The 21,542-nt window shown below is 31.7% G+C and overlaps 1 protein-coding gene across 4 annotated transcripts in view; it reads right to left on the reverse strand.

Moving 5' to 3' along the window:
* LOC127170119 (leucine-rich repeat transmembrane neuronal protein 4) overlaps positions 1-21,542 on the reverse strand; it is a 197,283-nt gene that overhangs the window by 104,398 nt on the left and 71,343 nt on the right. Inside the window, exon 3 of one of the 4 annotated variants that reach the window (XM_051117914.1) lies at positions 11,255-11,377. The exons of the other annotated variants lie outside the window; for them this stretch is intronic. The gene's annotated coding sequence lies outside the window, so the exon portion shown is untranslated. Of the gene's footprint in view, positions 1-11,254; positions 11,378-21,542 lie in introns of those variants that run through there. 4 annotated transcript variants of the gene reach the window in all.

The raw sequence follows: 21,542 nt of genomic DNA on the forward strand, positions 1-21,542 counted from the left end.
ATGCATTAAAAAGAAGAAAAAAAACCTAAAACTACAACCATAAAAACTAAGCTAAACCAAACAAACAAAAAATAAAAATGTCTACAACAAAAAATAAATAAAACTGAAATAAAAATAAATTAAACCTACAAGAGTTATATTTATTTAAAAAGACAAAAAAAGAGAAAAGCATGTAACTAAATAACTAAAAAAATAAATACATAAAAATAAACCAAAATAGCACATAACTACATTACTCGAAAGTAAAATATACACTAAAAAGAAAAAAAAATACAATGATAAAACCTAAACTAACCCAAAAACGAAAACAAAAATGTCTACATCAACAATAAATACATAAAACTGAAATAAAATTATATTTATTTAAAAAAAGACAGAAAGAGAAAAGCACATAACAAAATTACTAAAAAAAACTTAAATAAAAATAAATTCAACTAAAATAGCACATAACTACATTACTAGATAAAAACTACTAAATAAAATATGCATAAAAAAAACAAAAACTACAATGATAAACCAAACAAAAAACATAAAATGTCTACATGAAAACAAACAAACAAACAAAAAACAAAGCAAAAAACCCTAAAATAAAACTGAAATAAAAATAAATTTAACCTAAATAGTTACATACTAAATAGACAAAAGCATTAATTAAACCAAAATATATACGATTTCAAAAAGGCAACTAAATTACTAGAAACTTAAATATGCACGAACATAAATAAATAAATAAATAAATACTTTATTTCTGCTACTTGCCTAGTCAACATTTCCATTTTCATTTAGTTTTTTTAAACTAAATGAAAATATACCTTTTAAACTAAATAAAAACTAAAATGAAAATGAATAAAAGCTATATTGACATTTAGAACACCAAAAAATAAATAAATAAATAACAATAAATAGATAAATAAATAAAAATAAAAATAAAAAAAATAAAAAAAAACTATTTAGTATTATAAAAATGTATACAATTATAAACGTTTCTTTGTAGCACCTTATTTGTATAGGCTCAAAAATACTTTTTTTTTTTTTTTCTAGAATCATCTCTCTTTTTTACGGTCAGTTATATAGTTTTATTTTGGGTCAGTTTCAAGTTTTGGGTCAGTATATTGGCTTCTGGGCTTTCTAAAGAAATAGAGAATAAAATGTGCTTGATCCTTATTTTTAACCCTAAATTGAACATCCATCCAACTATATATAGAGAAAAGAATATTTTAACATTTTTTGAAATGGTTGTTGTATCTGCTAAATGAATAAATGTATATATTCTGATCATGTGAGTTATTTGTTTCCCCCTTGGTTTTTATAGTAAAATATGAATGCAATTTGGAGCATTAGTACCCTGGTTTTCTCACATGGGGGTCAGAAATGCTTTCCCATCTGTTATCCATATATCAAATGACATCTAAGAACTGTTAAATATGTTCATGCTCAGATTTAGTAAGTAAGTAAGTAGCAAGCTGTCATTTAACAGATGCTTTTACACAAAGCCATTTATAGTAAACATATTATAGTGACAGTGACCCGAGGTTAGGCACACACACGCACACATACATTTGTGCGTTCCAGTGACGATGGGAGTTTTGTAGACACACGGGTGACACGGCCTCGTGTCCAGCATGCATTCAAGGGGTCGTGTTGGTTTAGCGGATCCGTTCTCAGTGGGATTGTGTTGGAGATCTCTGTGTGGCCGAGCATTCATGTCTTTGGCCGTATTTCTCTCTGTTTGAAAACATTTGTACCGCCATGCACGGTGACCCTCTGGATGTGGTGATGCCCTTGGGCAAGTGCCCAAATGCCCATATGGTCAGCGGTTTTCCACAAAGCAAGAAAGCCTGGTTCACAAAACACTGCTAAAACATAATTACAATGTGCTTTCACTGACAAAAGCTAAGTGTACGGTCTGTAAGTGTCACATAAGTGTACATAAGTGTACTACAGTATCACTATTGATACTACTGTAGTTTGTATTAATATTTAGATTTTTTTTTCTGTTTTTATTCACATTTTAAAGTTTTTGTAGATGTGTTTTTGTCATTTTAATTTTTTTAAATGCCTATAGTTATTTTATTTATTTATTTTACTTTAAAAAAATTTAAATCGTAGTTATTATAGTACATTAAATTCAACCAAACAAAAAAAGAAATAAATAATCAATAAAATAGTTTCCAAGGCAACATTTCACCCCAAATAAAATAAAATAAAATAATAAAAAAGAATAATAATAAAATAGCTTTCAAGGCAACATCTCTTTTTTAAAAAATATTTTATTTTATTTCATTTATTTTACTTTTTAAAAATTTAGATCGTACTTATTATAGTACATTACAATTCAACTATATAAAAAAGAAATAAAAAATAAAATAGTTTTAAAATAGTTGGGGTTAATTTTATTTTTAGTTAACTACAATACCTAGAGAAAAAACCTCAGTAACTTCAACTTACAGTACTAAAATAACTACAACTGAAAAGAGTAATTATATCGAAATTTAAAACCTAAATTAATTAAAAATAAAAAAGGCAAAACCGCACAACAAAATGACTAAACCTTTATGTGAATGTAATGAAAACAAAAACCATAAACTTAAACATCAATTAATCAATCAATAAATTAAATAAAATAAACTAATACTAATTTTATTTTTGTTTATATAAAAACTAAAACTGAAGAGTGACTATTTAAAAATTAAACAATGAATGAATGAATTAATTAACGGTGAAGCCACAAAACAAAATTAATAAAAATGAAATAAAAACAAAAATATCAAAGCAAAAAAAGTTTAAATATTCATACAAACTACAATAGTTTATCAGTGATAATAAACTAAAGCTGTATCCAACATATGCATAAATGTAAATTATGTACCGATGATCTAGTTTGCAGCATTATGTAAAAACATGTTCCTAAATGCATTTGAAAAATCCAAATAATTAGCAGACAATTCAGTTGCAAAAAGTATGATTTGATGTCATAACAAAAAAACACAAAAAACATACCCAATGCTACACGACAAACAGCATTTCGTTAATTCTCACCCAGACACGGACGAGGATGAGCTACAAAGCGATCAATGTCTAGAACAAACCACAAACACACAGTGCAGAAAAAAACAACAACAACAACAGCACTTAACCTGGGGGACTTGTTAATAAATGACAGTCGATGGCGAGATAGAAAAAAGGCTGAAAAATTCATCAAAACCAGGCACGCCACGAGACTCCCACAGGCGCTGGTTCTACACCATGTTAAAGCCGTTTCTATCAGAGGTGAGGGATGGGACGTCTTCAGTGAGGATCAGCTTTGCCAGAAGCTCTCTCAGGACCATCTACTTCGCTCTATCACCAGACGTACGCAACTCTCCCTCGGAGCCAAAATTGATTACGAGGCCTTAGCTACAGACAGCTTATTGTGCATTGTTCTCTATCACTCTCAACATGATAGTTCTGGGAAACGTCGCTGGATTAGATGCTCGGTTTTTCTTCTTGGTTGTTGGTTTTTTGAGGGATGTTTTCACTCATGCAGTTATTAGTGTTTGGATAACAGAAACCACTTAAAAATACACTACTCTCACAAGTTTGGGAGCAGTACGACTTCTGAATGAAGACTTCGGCTCACCGGGGATGCATTTATTTGATCAAAAATACAGTAAAAACAGTAAAAATGTGAAATATTTTTACTATTTAGATTAAGTGTTTTCTATTTGAATATATGTTGAAATGTAATTTATTCCTGTGATGGCAATGCTGAATTTTCAGCAGCCATTACTCCAGCTCACCCAAAATTCATTGTGCATGAAAAGTCCACAACACAATCCAAATAGGTGGACAATAAATAAATAAATATAATATATAATATAATATATAATAAATAAATATAATAAATATAATATATTATATATATAATATATATATATATATATATATATTCCAGACACTATGAATTGTGTCCAACACAGTAATATTTTAGTACATTCTAGTTTGTATTCATATTTTTATTATATATATATATACACACACAAAGTTTTTGTTAATCTGTTGTGTGTTTTTGCCATTTTTATTATTTTTTCATATGTCTATAATGTTTTTAAGTTGTTTTAGTACGTCAAGTTCAACTAAATACATTTTTTTTGCCTTATTTTATTTTATTTTTTTTATATTATAATTTATTTTACGTTAAAGTTTGTTTAATTTCAAGTAAAATTTTTTTATGGGGTTCATTTTATTTTTAAGTAGCTACAGTAACTAGAAAAAATGGCAATGGGAAAAATTAGGAAGAATGCATATGGAAAATGCACATATATGCAATATACAGCACATATAAAGCATATTTATATGCACTTTCTTCATACGATTTCCTTAATTTTTTTAATTAATTTAAATTTTATTTTATTTTTAAATTGTAGTATATCAAATTCAACTACATAAAAAGAGAAATTTTTCTCTGAAAATATTTTATATTTTTTAATTTTTAATTTTTTATTATTTTATATTCAATTTCAGTTCAATTTGTGAGGTTTTTTATATTATTATTATTATTATTATTATTACATAAAATGCTTTTAAATTTTAAGTTACACATCTTTTTATGGGGTTAATTTTATTTTTAGCTAACTAAAACTTGAACTTACAGTACTAAAACAAGCAAAACTGAAAAGAGTAACTATACAGAAATTTAAAAATAAATCCATAAATAACAATAAAAAAGGCAAAGACAAAACAAAATTACTAAAACTTTATATAACTTTAAATCAACTGATATATATATATATATATAAAATGTATTTATTTATTTATTTTATATATAATATAATAATTTTAAATATTACATTTCAGTTAGTTGCCAACATTGCTAATTTTCTTTACTTTTCATTTACTTTAACATACAACACTGAAATCATTAAAATTGAAGAGTAACTTTATAGAAATTTAAAATAAATACATTAAAAAAAGGCAAAAACAACACCAAATTACTAAAACATTATGTGAAATTTAAAAGAAATCAAAAAAAAAAAAAAAAAAAAAAAGTTATTAATAAAAACTACAATAGTTCTAAATATTAATAAAATAACATTGTATCCAACACAGATTTTTTTTTCTTCAGGTGCAGTGAATTATGGGTGATTTTTATATGCATTTAACATGCATAAATGTAAAATATCATTATTTATATTGTACCATCACATACAAAAACATTCCCATATGCATTTGACAGTAAATGCGAGAGAAATCCAACTAATTAGCAGACAAATTAATTTTTTCAATGTTTTCTTTTTTTTTGTTGGTGCAATTTTTTTTTTTTTTTTTCAAATTTGGTGCTCAAGAAAGATTTTGTAGAACCGTTCTCTTTTATTTTATTATTATTATTATTTTTCAGAATTCTCTGATAAATAGAACACATTTATTTGTAATAGAAATCTTTTGTAACATTATATATGTCTTCACTGTTACGTTTGATCAATTTAAAGCGATAGTTCATTAATAAATAAAGTTTAGTTTCTCCTGTACAGTTTCCAGTAGCCATTACCATAGATACTTTTTTAATATACTATGAAAGTCAATGGCTACCGTCATGTGTACAGAAGGGAGAAACTCAGGTTTGAAATAACTTGGGCGAACTATCCCTTTAAATTGATTGATTGTGATTCTGTTTTCCTTTTGGGTGAACTACAATGCATCATTGCTAAATTAAAGTATTAATAAGAAAAAATAATAAATCAAAAACGCATCTCTGCGCACTTGAGACGGTTAACAATGTGATCGATCAGAATAGTGAACAAGTGTAAATTCCCTCTCTTTTTTGTCTTTGTAAATGGATTTGCATGTAAATGTTGTATTTGTTGGCCCACGTCCACCTAGCAGCATTTCAAGCTCGGGTAAGCAGATTGATAGGCGGGTGTGGGCTTTATTTATCATTGTGCAGAGGTCCTACAGTGCATTTGATTAATGTGTCCTCCATACTATCAATCTCAGGGATTGATCCCTCAAATAGAAGCACCACAGGCTCTGGTTTCCAATCACTTGCGATTTTCATGACGCTGTTTATGAATCTGTGAGGGTAGAAATAACAGCATTGCAGAGCATGAAAAAAAAAAAACTGATGAGTTTTTCCTCTGACAGTGTAATTTTAAAGGCACGAGTACCTGCGGAACAGAAAATCAGTCCTAACATCTCGTTACAGACAGAGAGGAATGGTTCGAGAAGACGGCTCTTGTCATAATTAGCGCTGGCAGCTTTAAGCAGATATGGAAGACAAATGTCACACTCAAGACACCATTCGACGATATTTGATGGAAAAAACTGTCATATTTGCAATTCCAACTGTTCCAGTTTTTAAAGAGCTTTTAGAGAATGAGACATTAAAAAGCTTCTCAATACAATAACAAAATCGGTCAAAACATGCTGCAATGATGCCAGAAGCTTGCTAGCTGTAGTTGCAAAGGTGATCTGGCCAGTTGTTTGCAGTTCATGTTACCAACTATTGTGAGAAGTTACCAGTGTCACTTAGCGGCCTATACAAGATGACAACCCTAAAATAAATAAATAAATAAATAAATAAATAAAAAATAAATTAAAAAAAATAGCAAGCAAAAGGTCATGGCTATTTAAGCCAACATGTGACCCCTCAAATAAATAAATAAATAAACAAATAAATAAATAAACAAACAAACTAGTACTACTAAAAATAATTTCTGCCACAGTTTTATATATATTTATATATATTTTATATACACATTTTTACTTTCAAAAAGGTCATGGCTATTTAAGCCACAATGTGACCTCTCAAAAATACATAAATATAAATAAATAAATATATAAAAAAATAAATTAAAAAAAAATCTAATTATTATTAATAATAATAATAATAATAATAATAATAAAAATAATACTTTCTGCCACAGTATTTTACATACACACTTTTACTTTCAAAAGGTCATGGCTACTTAAGCCACCATGTGACCCCTCAGAAAATAAATAAATAAAACTATTTAAAAAATAAATAAAAAGAAATAAATATATAAAAAAGAAATAAAAAATAAAAATAAAATTAATAATAATAAATAAATATAAAAATATATAATATAATATATATAAAATAAAAATCAAATTAATAATAATAATAATAATAATAATAATAATAATAATTTCTGCCACAGTATTTTACATACACACCTTTCACTTTCACAAGGTCATGGCTACTTAAGTCACCATGTGACCCCCTCAGAAAATAAATAAAAATAAATAAATAAATAAATAAATAAATAAATAAATAAATAAATAAATAAATACTACTACTACTACTACTACTACTACTACTAACTTCTGCCACAGTATTTTACATACACGCTTTTACTTTCAAAAAGGTCATGGCTACTTAAGCCACCATGTGACCCTTAAAATAAAATAAAATAAATAAATATTTATTAAAAACATTAATAAAGAATTATTATTATTATTAATAATAATAATAATTTCTGCACAGTATTTTACATGCACACTTTTAACATTAAAAGAATTACAATAGTTAAGATTCTAATTAATTTTAAGTTTGAGAAACTAAATTATATGACAATTTGCACAAAGCTTTGACTACCATAATAAGCAGAGATAATAAACAAATGTTTATCAGTAATACTGTTAAAAGGATATGAATTGAAGTAATTCTGAATATTTTTTGTTACTGAAATTCCCTGGGGGGCCTTCCCAATTATTAATTGTTTACAGCTGTATTTGTTTGAAGATCAGCAGTAAACTGTAAAATTGTGAAATATTATTTTAATTTAAAATGCCTGTTTTCTATTTGAATATATTTTAACACGTAATTTATTCCTGTGATGCAAAGTTGAATTTTCAAAACGGTTACTCCAGTCTTCAGTGTCACACGTCTAGCAAGCAGCACTAATAAGCCATGAGAAGCTGTGCATTATAGTGACTTTACTATGATAACACAATTTTCTCTACACAACAACTACTGAAAGCATGATGCTACTAAACTGATTATTCCCCTTCTACATAACTAGGCTGTTTATGAGGTCTTTGACCTGCAGGTAATGTTCCAGCATTCACTTAGGTAAAACATTGATTCATTGATGCGGCTATGACTTAAGGGGCGCAGAAGCGGCTGTCTGTTGACAGTCAATCAATGATATGCCTCGGCTCTCATAAAGAATCGCGGTGCCAGGATATGCACGCCAGCACTTCCTCAGGAAACTCATTATAAAACGAGAAACGTGAAAAGAAAGAAAGCTCTGTGGTGATCTATGCCGAACCGAGAATACATTTTGTTGTCTGGCGTGAAAACAAATGACGGGATCCTAAATGGAAGTTTCGTTTAAGATTGCCGACGCGATTCGGGAAAAGTGACTTTTTTTAAGTCATAAACCTATCATAAGACAGCACTTCATTTACTTTATCCTTTTAACAAATCACTGATTAACATTTATCTCGCTCCCTAAGCCCACTTATTATGTTAGTCAAGGCTTTGTGCACCACAAATTGTCATCATTTAGTTTATCGTGACCATCTTCAACCTTCCCAACCTTAGAATTAAACAGGACTTTAGCTACTGCATGTTTAAATATTAAAAACTGTGCTATTAAATATAAAAATATGCATACGATGCACCATGCATATGCATACATTTATACTGATTTAAAATTCTATTAAAAAAAATGACACAAATGAATGGGAAGTAAAATAAATAAACTAAAATAATCAGAAATATAACATTTTAGTAGTCATAATTTTTTGTCTAATTTAAAGAAAATAGCTGCAATATTAAAAGAGAAATCAACTGTCCTGAAATGAAATAAATTGGATAGTGCACATTCACATTTCAAAAGAGCAGGAAAAATCCTCTTTTATTATGACGTAAGGCCACAGCTGTCTTCAGTCTCTGTGTTGCTGTTGGAGATTTGAAGGTTATTTTTCGTCTTTTGTTTCCTTCAGCTGAAGTGCTGAAGTGAGTTTTTCACTCTGGAGGTAATGGGGCATTTGTTTGGGAAATGCAAAGACAGTGAAATGGAAAAGCCATTGAAAAGGCACAAAAATAAATAAGAGCAAAAGTGGACGATGAATGACAAGTATTGTGCTTTCTCGTGCTATTATGTCTCCTTTTACAATCCGGTGAGCACTTTTTAGTTGAAACATTTTTGAGATGAACTGAATCAAACATGTTAGGTCAAATTAAGCATGCAAAACTAGATTCACAAAATACAACTCAACTTCTTATAGAAGCATGTTTATAAAAACACTTAAATGGTTTTTTTTTTTTTTTTAAAGTAAAATAAAAATAAAATATATTAAAAAAGGCAAAATATAATAATGACTTTATCTTGTAATTCTGACTTTTTCTCAGTACTGAAATAAATAAGAAACTGCATGCCATAAAGCCAGAATTGCTAGATATAATCTCGCAATTGCAAATTCTAAAGTCAGAATTGCATGGTAGAAACTTACAATTGCGAAATATAAAGCCCAAACTGCGCAATATAAACTTGCAATTGCATGCCATACATTCAGAATAGCGTGCTATTAACTCACAGTTGCAAATTATAGTCAGAATTAGTGTTGTCACAATACCAAAATTTTTAATTCAATATTACACCTGACTAAAATATCACAATACTACTACTGAACCGATACTACGAAGAAAAAAAAACATAGAACAGGAAAAGTAATTGAATAACAGATGATCCAAATGGAGATCATAGTTATTTTATCTATTAAAACAAAGCATTTCATCCCCCCTTTAAAAAAAATAAATAAATAAATAATCACATGCCAGTTTTTTAAAAAAAAAAAAAACAAAAAAAAAAAAAAAAAAAAATATATATATATATATATATATATAAAAAGCATGTCTAATTAATTGAAATCATGAAACATGCAGAATTTAACAGCAATTTATTAAAAGTTTAACAAAAATTAAGTTTTTAAGGCCCTATGACATACGTTATATTATTTTTCTCAAATTCAGTTTTGTTTGTGAATCTCTGTTTTCCATTAACTTTCTGGATTCTATTTTAATAGATTCATTACATTTTAATAATCAAAAGCATGTCTAATGAATTTATAAAGCATAATTAGATAATAGCATAATTTCTTTCTTTTTTTTTTTTTCCAGAAATACTGTGTTGTGCATTTACAATTTTCTGGTAAATATTTTTTTTCCTGGTAAAAATCCTTTAAACATTGTTTTCACAATATTTTTATTAGTAGTAGTAGTAGTAGTCCTACTATCTTTAGATTAAGTAATATTTTAATATATTTCTGACTGTCAAGTTAAAACCAAACTTTTATTTGGACAGGTTGCATTTAGGGTCTTCATTATATGATGATAGTTTTCTGCAAAAGAAACGGTAAAATGCTGATGAAGTGACTCTCAGAGCAGTTCTAGAGATGATGTTCATGTGTTCATGTGTTCATGTTCTCATATACTGATGCAGATGCTGAAAACACAGCGAGCGTTAGGCGTTTATGTGTAGTAAACAAAACAGCGTCTGCGCCATTATTTAAAAACACCAAATATATATATATAAAAAAGTCAGAATTACGTGATAACTCACAGTTGCGAGTTATAATGTCAGAATTGCGATATAAACTCAGTTGCAATTGCATGTCATACAGTCAGAATTGCGCAATATAAACTCACAATTGCGAGTTATAACATCAGAATGGCGATGTAAATGACAGAAACTCACAATTTTTTTTGGAGAACTGGCCCCCCGACTGAGCCTGGTTTCTCCCAAGGTTTTTTTCTCCATTTGTCACCGATGGAGTTTTGGTTCCTTGCCGCTGTCGCCTCTGGCTTGCTTAGTTGGGGACACTTTCTCTTAACACAATATTGCATTTTATTTTATTGTTTTTGATTAACTACCTTTACCTATAATGTGAGTGTTTAATGTTGCCTTTGGCATTGTTGATGTACTGTTTCCTATTTAATACTGTACAGCCGCCTTGTCACAATTCTGTATTGTTAAAGGCGGTATATAAATAAAGGTGACTTGACTTGACTTGACAATTGCGAAATATAAAGTCGGAACTGTGTGATATAAATTCATAGTTGCAAGTTATAAAGTCAGAATTGCTATAACTTCAGTTATGTCATACAGTCAGAAGAGCGCAATATAAACTTGCAATTGTGAGTTATAAAGTGAGAACTGTGATGTAAAATTGCAATTGCATGCCACACAGTAAGAATTGCAATATAAACTCAGTTACGTTCAGTAAAGTTAGAATTGCGGTCGGCGCCAATAGCCTTGAGGGAATTGCGTCGACATGCAGCGCCGTTGTGCTTTGGGCATCCCGTGTTCAAGTCCCAGCTTGCAGACCTTTCCTGATCCCGTCACCTCTCATTTCCTGTCTCACTACTGTCCTATCAATAAAAGGCAAAAACGGCAAAAATACATATATATAAAAAAAAGTCAGAATTGCATGATACCTTACAATTGCAAGTTATAAAGTCAGAATTGCAATGTAAAACTACAATTGCATGTCATACAGTCAGAACTGCGCAATATAAACTCTCAATTATGAGTTATAACATCAGAATGTTATAAAGAAAAAAAGTCTGAATTGCGTGATAACTCACAATTGCGAGTTATGAAGTCAGAATGGCAACTCAATTGCAATTGCATGTCATACAGTCAGAATTGTCCAATACAAACTCACAACTGCGCGTTATAAAGTCGGAATTGTGATGTAAAACCACAATTGCATGTCCTATAGTCAGAATTGCGTGATATAAACTCAAAATTGTGAGTTCTAACATCAGAATGGCGATGTAAACTCACAGCTGCGAGTTATAAAGTCAGAATTGTGATATAAACTCACCAATTGCATGTCATACAGTCAGAATTGTGCAATACAAACTCGTAATTGACTATCACATTTGTAAGTTCATATCTAGCAATTCAGACTTTTCTCATAATTGTGAGTTTATATAATGCAATTCTGACCTTGTAACTCTCAATTATGAGAAAAACAGAACTGTGAAATAAAAAGGTGCAATTACCTTATTTTTTATTTAGTGGCGGAAACAAACTTCTATATCCTGATTACATTTGTGTATGAAGTGTGTTTTTAAGAGTATACTTCATGTAATAGTCTGTACCCATCTTGTCAATTCCTATATGTGGTTAATTGTGTAATTTTGAGACAAGAAGTCAATGAGAAGGACATTAATAACAACCCAGCATTTTCCACAGATATGGCTCCCTAAAGTTTGGTCTTGGCTGCTGAAATGTCTTGTTTTGTCTATCAGCAAAGGCTTCAGCGAGCTTCTCTCCCTGTCTATCTCCCTTCTCCAGCATCTTTAGACACAGTCAGACATTAGTATTCCAGTGCGCGCTCCTCGCAGCAGTAGCCGGTGCCAGCCACTTAATTTGTCATTTATTGCTCTACGACAACTGAAGTAATTGAACCTTTTGCCCACGGAACGTCACTGGCAACCTGGTGGCCATTTCTCCCAGTCAGCCTCACGGTGGCCACATTTCGGAGACCTTGGGTGGAAAATGGAGGGCAGGGATCTCATTTATAGAAAAGCCGAGATGGTTAGTAGGTATCTTCACCTCTCACCCTGCTCTGGACTGACCCGAACACCTCAGATGCCTAGCAGCGATGATAGGAACAGACAGGGATAGAGGAAGGTTATGACACTTCAACTAGCCCAAAGACAGGGTGATATGTTCCTAATGAAACTCTAAAGCACTGCATACTGTTCTGGATATAGGTGAATCTCATGAACACCTAGCCAGGTCATATTTTAATGGAAAATGAAAAGAAAGAAATAAGAAAATCTGAAAAAACTAAAGCCAATTTTCATGACAATCAAAAATATTGTTAGTAAAGGACATTTTTTTTGTAATACATAATTACAATTAAACAAAAATAAAACAATATATTTATCCTGATTTTCAATTAAATAATAAACATAATGATTGGAGGAAAAAAATAAATAAAAAAAATAAAAAATATATATATATATTTTTTATTCTCCCATATACGTCCTAAAATACTTAGTAACACTTCACTTAAAGCCTTTATATATAATGCATTTAACAATGGCAGTTTCAAAGCATTATTTTACACCTTAAAATGCACATTTATAAAACATAATACTTATCTATTCATTCCTAACCTTAGAAAGTATAATATATTAAAATAAATGAAGAATAAATCTTCAAATATTATAATGAATTTTAACTTTACAATTATTCATTTAAAGATATAATGTATTAAAACGTACATCATGAATACCTTTCCTCTATAATGCATTATATATAAATTGGTATATTTTTTTTAAATGCAATTCAGTGGAATTGCATGTATTGTGGATATAATGTTATATTTTAAATTCAATTTTACGTAAAAATGTCATAACTCCCTAGCAGTTTGACCAAAAAAATCTAGTCTAGAAATAAAATGGGATCACAGTGCACTGAAAAAAAAAATGGCAGAAATTGTAAAATAAGCAACAATTAAACTGAACATAAAATTAAGTAGAAAAAGTTAAATAGCATTTTCTTGTAACACATGCTCCTATAACCTTTTAAAACTTTGAAAAATAATGTTTTTTACTTAAGCACAAAGTGCTCTAACTGCATACTGAACATTGAAAAAAGTATCAGGTTTTACAAACATTTCACCTGAAACACAACTCCAAATTTGTTTTGCATCTGCTAAATAGATTTCTGTGCACAGTACTCCAAAAATAGTACAAGTAGTATGGTAGTATGCCATTCCGAACCTAGCCTCGGGTTCGACACAGCGTGCTTCATTCGTTTAGGTGCTGTCATTCTGGCACTACTGGTAAAACCATCTTTCAAAGGCGTGAAGGTAATTTACGTAAGCTGATGTAATGGACTGAAAACCTATATGTACGTAGGTGACTGTGACTTCAGAAGATGATCCCTTTAAAGGGTTCAAAAGCTCGATGGAGCTCATATGTTCTCTTGTTAACGGAAATTCACAAAGCTTCAGCAGGCAGACGCCGGGTTTGAAATCAATCAGCCGTCAGAACTCGATATGACACGAGAACACCGATCAAACCCAAAGAATGGCCTTTTCTTTGAAACATACCATGATTTATAAATAAAACAATTCACCTGAAGCTTTCGCACTGAGATCGCGTACATACTTCTGTAGCGTGTTCAGTTCGACTGATCCGATCATGAAAAATGCATGCACATCTACATACCGTATGATGAATGCACTTCATATGCTGGTGAACAATCAATGCAAACCTAAGGAATATCAATGCAAACACTCTCACTGCTGAATTTCATCTAAAACTTTGACTCCAGAAATCAATGTCTGCTAATTATTGCATTGCATTTATGATGCATTTACTGCATTAACTTGAAATCAATCAATCTGCGTCCTTGGTAATAAACAAACAAACATGTTTGCATTCAAATAAAAGAGGTTACATGCTGCATTCAATACTTTTGTGTCACATAAATGCTCACAGGTTCATTTTTGTTTTCATGTCACGTCACAGTGTCACAAACATGTTAGGACCGGGACTGAGAACCAGTGAGCGCATGATGCATACTTGAAAGGTGTAGTAAATACTTAATATAAGTTGTCGGTGGTTTCTAGCGCTCCTCAATCAGATTTTATGCAAAGCAGACATGAACGTCATCCAAAACTATGTTCAAATAAATTGTACGAGACATGCCATAAGTTGCAAATAAAGCCCTGTGGCAAACAATATGAAATAGTACGCCACGTCAAGAATATCAATAACAATCCTATATATCCCCTCATGCAGGTAGAGAGGTACTCTGTCTTCACCAGGATGGAGAGCAGATCGCATTCTTTTGCTTTTTACCTGGAAAGATGGCAGGCATCCTCATGCCTAATTCAGGAGGTGCATCTATGGCAAGTCTCTCTCTCTTTCTCTCTCTTTCATCAGCATGCGCCATGCACCCTCCACGCTGCTCGCTGCTTTTTGCCCACACAGCACTTATTTGATTTGATTCGTTCCCAAGAAATTGATGGATGCAGCATCATTGTAAAAATAACTCATAGAAAGAGCCTATCACCTCTCCACCCCTGAAAATGTCAGAGGGCCCGCTGCGCCGGCTCTTTATCACTGAGGATGAAGGTTTTTGGATGGATCTCATCTCTGGTGTTTACAGGGCAACTATGAGCGAAAGATCAACGCACGGTTTTTGTTATTGTGCACTGTTCATCACGTTGTGACTGTGTTTAACGGTACCATTAAAATATGAAGAAAAATTTTAGGTTGAGGCTTAGATAGAATGATAGAACGATAGATAGAATGATAGATAGATAGAAAGAACAAACAAATGATGAAACAAACAAATGACAGATAACAGAATGATGGAACAATAGAATGAATGAAAGAGAATAGCTACAATGAATGAACGTTGGAACAGACCAAAAAATGAACAAACAATAGATAGAACGATATATTAAAAGAAAGATAGAGCAGTAGAATGAACGATATAGAAAAAGAGCTAGAACGAGCAAATGATGAAATGAACGAATGAACAAACGAACGAACGATAGATAGAACAATAGATAGACAGATGAACAAATTATGGATGGAACAAACAAATAATAGATAGATAATAGGATGATTGAACGGACCAAAAAATGAACAAACAATAGACAGAACAATAGATAAAAAGAATGATAGAAAGATAGAACAATAGAATGAACAAAATAAAAAAAGACCTAGAACGAACAAATGATAAAACGAACGAACGACAGACAGATAGATAGACAGATAGAATGATATAATGAACGATAGCTAGAATGAACGAATGATGGAATGAACAACAGATAGATAGATAGAAATAGAAAGAGCTAGTGAACGAACAAACAAACCAATGAACAAACCAACAAATGAAAGACCCTTAGAATGATAGATAGATAGATAAGATAGATAGATAGAAAGAACGACAGAATGAACGAAACAGAAAAAAAGAGCTAGAACGAAGAAACGAAGAAACGAACAAACCAACAAATGATAGACCCTTAGAATGATAAATAGATAGATAGTTAGAAAGGTAGAATATAGATAGATAGATAGATAGATAGATAGACAGATAGATAGATAGATAGATAGATAGATAGATAGGTAGATAGATAGGTAGATAGATAGATAGACAGATAGATAGACAGATAGAATGACAGAATGAACGAAATAAAGCTCGAATGAAGAAAAACAAACCAATGAACAAACGAATGATAGAACGAACGTTAGATGGATAGATAACTATATACGATAAAACGATAAAATAACGATAGAACAATAGAATGAACAAAAAAGAAAACGAACGATAGAACAAACGATAGATAGACAGATAGATAGACAGATACAGCCTAATAGATGGATAGATACATACATACATGCATACATAGACACATGATAGACAGAACTCTACAATGATTGAACGATTAATCAACAGAATGATAGAACTATACAGATGGACAGAACAATAGATAGAGAGTACGACAGAGAAACAGAATGATAGGAAGAACAACAGATAATTTTGAAGCTCTAGAGGAGACACATGAGATTACTGGGGTCTTTTTCTCAAGAGAAAGACCCGAGAAGCAGGAAAATTAAGCAGAATTCTCCATCTGCCCTTGACTCAATCTTACGGCAGTCTAGGAAATATAATTGACATATTAAAGAGATCTCATTTGTGATTTTCCCTTTCTGTCGGTTGGATTTCAGCATGACAGACGTCAGATTGCGGCTGCATATCTGCCATCCTGCCTTTCTAAAGATGGCTGCCTGTAGATCAAGTCTTGGCTGACAGCACAGCATGAGCACAGAGGTCCATTTTATGTGCTGCTGCTCAGGATGTGACTGCTGGGAGGACGGAGAAGCAGAAACAGGATGGAGATTATATTTCTCTACAGCTTTGTACAGCTATTATAAATTATTTAAACATATCATTTGGAGGCCAACAACATGACACTTGTTTTTTTTTTACACTTATTTTGCCTTTATGAATGTATTAAAAAAAAAAATTCACACAGAAGGATTTGAAGACCTTAGGATAAACATGCTTGCAATTTCTGAGTTAAAATTAACTATAACGCACAGATCAATAGAACGACAGATAGAACTAAATAACAATAGATAAAATGAAAGAATGAAAGATAGACCGATGGAACGATAGACAGATAGATAAATGTTAGATAGAATGATAGATAGAATGATAGAATGACAGAGGGATAAAATGATAAAACGACAGAAAGATAATAGACAGAGATAGAATGACAGAATGACAGATAGAACGATAGATAGATAAATAGAGATAGAACGATAGAATGATAGTTTGAACGATAGAACGATAGGTAGAGATAGAACGACAATGAAAGAACGATAGATTGAACGATAGAACGATAGACAGAACGATAGATACATGGATAAAACCTAGAACAATAGGACGGTAGAATGATAGATAGATGGATAGACAGATAGATGGATGAACGTTAGAACAACAGACCGGTAGATTGATAGATAGAATGTCAGATAAAACATTAGAACAATAGAAAGAACGATAAAAGAATGATAAACAGAACGATAGATAGACAGATGATAGATAGAAAGAAAGACAGACAGAGAGATAGATAGATAGATAGATAGATAGATAGATAGATAGATAGATAGATAGATAGATAGATGGATGAATGTTAGGACAATAGACAGAACGATAAACTGAACGATAGATGGATAGACAGATGGATGAACGTTAGAACAATAGAACAATAGATAGAATGACAGATGGACATATAGATAGATAGATTACATAAAACGTTACAATAGAATGAACGATAGATAGAACTGTAGATAAAACAAAAGATAGAACGATAGATAAACATTAGAACAATAAAATGACAATGATAGAACGATAGATAAAACAATAGATAAAACGATAGAACGATAGATAGAAAGATACAAAATGTTAGAACGATAGAACAATAGATAGATGATGGATGATAGATGGATAGATAGAACGATAGATGATAGATAGATAGAAAGACTGATAGAATGTTAGACAAAACATTAGAACAATAGAAAGAACGATGATAGATAGATAGATAGATAGATAGATAGATAGATAGATAGATAGATAGATAGATAGATAGATAGATAGATAGATAGATAGATAGATAGATAGACAGAATCATACAGACAAGGATTTGAAAAACTCCTGCTGTCAATTTCAGATTTTTTTTGTGGGACAAAAAGTTTAAAAAAATATCTGAATTGCATAACTATCCATAATCTTTGCATAATCTTTCATTATTAAAAGTAGTGAAGCCTTTTGTAATGATATTTGAATACCTTTAAATCAAAGCCTGTATGAAGCTAACATGAATACTAATATTACTTCTCTAAGAACCTGGTGCACACAGTATGTTTTAAAGGAGATCATTTGTCACGCTTTACATTTCACCGTGTGAGCTGTAGTTGTCAGTATAGATTTATTGCGCTATAGAGAAAGCGTCTACTACAAAGCAGGCTTGCCTCCAGGGTTAAAAACGGCGGCTTTACGTATTTGTCGAGCTCATGTAAATCCTCCGCTACCTCTGACAGATATAAAGCTGCTGTGACCAAGAAACGTCGGAAAGCTTCGCCGATTCCGTGTGGAAAACAAAGCCCGTTGATCGCTTCCTTCTGACTTTCAAACAGAACGAACAGGTAGATGATGCCTTGAGGGGGAAAAATAAAGAAATACACAATAAGCATATTTGTTGTGGCTGAGGCGCTGAATTGCCAGTAAACCGATCTATCTTGGGACGGGGTCGACTTTGCATTTCAGAGAGGCTGTCCATTTGCACTTCTGAGCTCAGATATGTTTACGGCATTTCCCTCCGCCGGTCCCCAAACTAATTGCTATTGCTTATGCTCGGCCGCGGCGCTCTTGGAAGAAAAACACGAGGAATCAGGAAATGTCAGTCCAGTTCTAAAGCTCAGCATGCTGAAATACCATGGAAACACATAAAGCCCTTCCACTCGGGGAGATTCACTTCGGGTTTGCTTAAGCATCCAAGGTTATGCTGCGTAAGAGCACACGGGTTTATCCGTAAACAAAGACTCGAACGCGTCTCGGCGCTCCGTGATAAACAACAGGCAAAGCTGCACTCAATATGCAGAATGTTTGACTGGAAACACACAGGATATTGGCAGCTGTCAAGCGATAAGTGTGAAGCTGAGAACAACCACAGGCGAATAACATCCAAGCGTCTGGGCTTCATGCAGCAGCCACACAAACCGGATTTGGACATTTTTTGAATAAGCAAGAGAAAATCGTCTGTGCAAAACGTGCATGCTAGAATGAAGGCCCTAAATGTAACTTTGGAAAAAAGTGTTTGGCAAATGATAAATGCAAATGTTCATTTATGAGTCCAGCTGATGAAAAGCATTTCAGCTCAACCTTGAGTCAACTATATCACATCTCATCAGAATGACACGCGGAGGCTACAGCAACACTTATTCAATACACCATTTGAGAAGACAAATGCAAATCCTGTGCAGACATGATCAGGGTTATGTGGATTAAAGGATTTTGACATGCACTCATGGTTTTGCTTTTCCTGTTATTTCCTTTATGCTTTGACGTAAAAATGACTATGTTCTGTATGCATTATATCATTTTATCAATACAAATACTTTCTCTGATTTCTGACTCTGATTGGATGAGCTGTTTCAGTCGTCTTATTTATAGCAAAATCACTTTGACACATGAACTTGTTGTTTGGTGCTAATTACATAATGAAAGATATTTAAAGTGTTTCCAGAGGCAAGGAAGAAAGAATGGAAGAAAGGAAGGATATATTAAAAATTAATTTATATAAAAAATGTAATATTACAGATCACAGATCAGTAGTATATGTATGCACATATATACTTATATAAAAATGCTGCATTAAATTGATCAAAAGTGATAGCAAAGATGTTAATATTACAAAAAGATTTCTATTAAATGTTCTTTTGAACTTTCTATCTATCAAAGAATCTTAAAAATGTATCATGTTTTCAACACTGATAAGAAGAACTCTTGAGGAGCAAATCAGCATATTAGAATGATTTCTCAATAATCATGCGACACTGAAGCCTGGAGTAATGATGCTAAAAAAATCAGCTTTATCATCACAGGAATAAATTGCATTTTAAAATATTTTCAAATAGATAGAAATAGAGTTATTTTAAATTGTAACAATATTTTAGAAATAATACAGACTTTGCTGTATTTTTAATCAAATATATGCAATCTTGTTGAATATAGGCAGCTTCTTTCAATATATAAGTTAAGAATATATACACTACCAGTCAAAAGTTTTTGAACAGCAAGATTTTTAATGTTTTTTTTTTTAAAGAAGTCTCTTCTGCTCACCACAGTACAGCACAAACAGTAAAATTGTGAAATATTTTTACAATTTAAAATAACCGTTTTCTATTTGAATATATTTTAAAATGTAATTTATTCCTGTGATTTCAAAAAGCCGTTTTTTAGCATCATTACTCCAGTCACATGATCCTTCAGAAATCATTCTAATATTCTGATTTGCTGCTCAAAAAAACATTTATTAATATTTTGATGTTGAAAACAGCTGAGTAGAATTTTTCAGGTTTCTTTCATGAACAGAAAGTTTAGAAGAACAGCATTAAATCTTCTGTAACATTATACAAAATCATTTAAAGCATCCTTGCTAAATAAAAGTACTAATTTCTATCATTTCTTTCTGCCCCCCCAAAAAATCATGTGACACTGAAGAGTAATGATGCTATAAATGTAGCTTTGTCCACAGAAATAAATTACATTTTAAAATATATTCAAATAGAAAGCGGTTTCTTTAAACAGTAAAAATATTTCACAATATTACTGCTTTTGCTGTATTTTTGATCAAATAAATGCAGGCTTGGTGAGCAGAAGAGAATTATTTAAAAAGTATTAAAATTATACTGTTCAAAAACTTTTGACTGGTAGTTTATCTATTGTATTTTCTTTGAATGTACATCAACTACTGATTTGTGAAGCAAACTGATTTTAATCAATGCTATTTTATTGCTGACACATTAATGAAAGCTAATATAAAGTGTTACAGAAAGGAAGGAAGCAAGAAAGAAGAAATAGGGAGCAGACAGCAGCACAATGCCGATCTCTATTTCACAGCTGTGCTCTCGGGGGCCAATCCAATAACCCAGCAGCACACGAGGGCTTGTCCAGCGTGCTCAGCGTGTGACATGTTTACGGCGGGCCGCCGTGTGACGGCCACTGGTCCGGCGAGCTGCCGTTACAGGGCAGAGCTGCTCTCTTCTCCAGCAAACTTCAAGTGCTGATTCACTGGGCCTGACCTTCAGAGAGACTGGGCCAAAGCCAGTGTCTGTGTGCCATGATTAATGAGAGAGGCCGAGTCCAGACAGAATGAAGGCGGAGGACGGGAAAGAGTTTAAGTGCGCGAGACGAGTGTGGTGAAGAGAGACAGGGAGTGAGACAGAAAAAGCAAAACAGAGAGTTATAACTCAACTGATCTCTCCTGGT

Source organism: Labeo rohita, chromosome 8 (genome assembly GCF_022985175.1).
Source record: "Labeo rohita strain BAU-BD-2019 chromosome 8, IGBB_LRoh.1.0, whole genome shotgun sequence".
NCBI classification, from domain to species: Eukaryota; Metazoa; Chordata; class Actinopteri; order Cypriniformes; family Cyprinidae; genus Labeo; species Labeo rohita.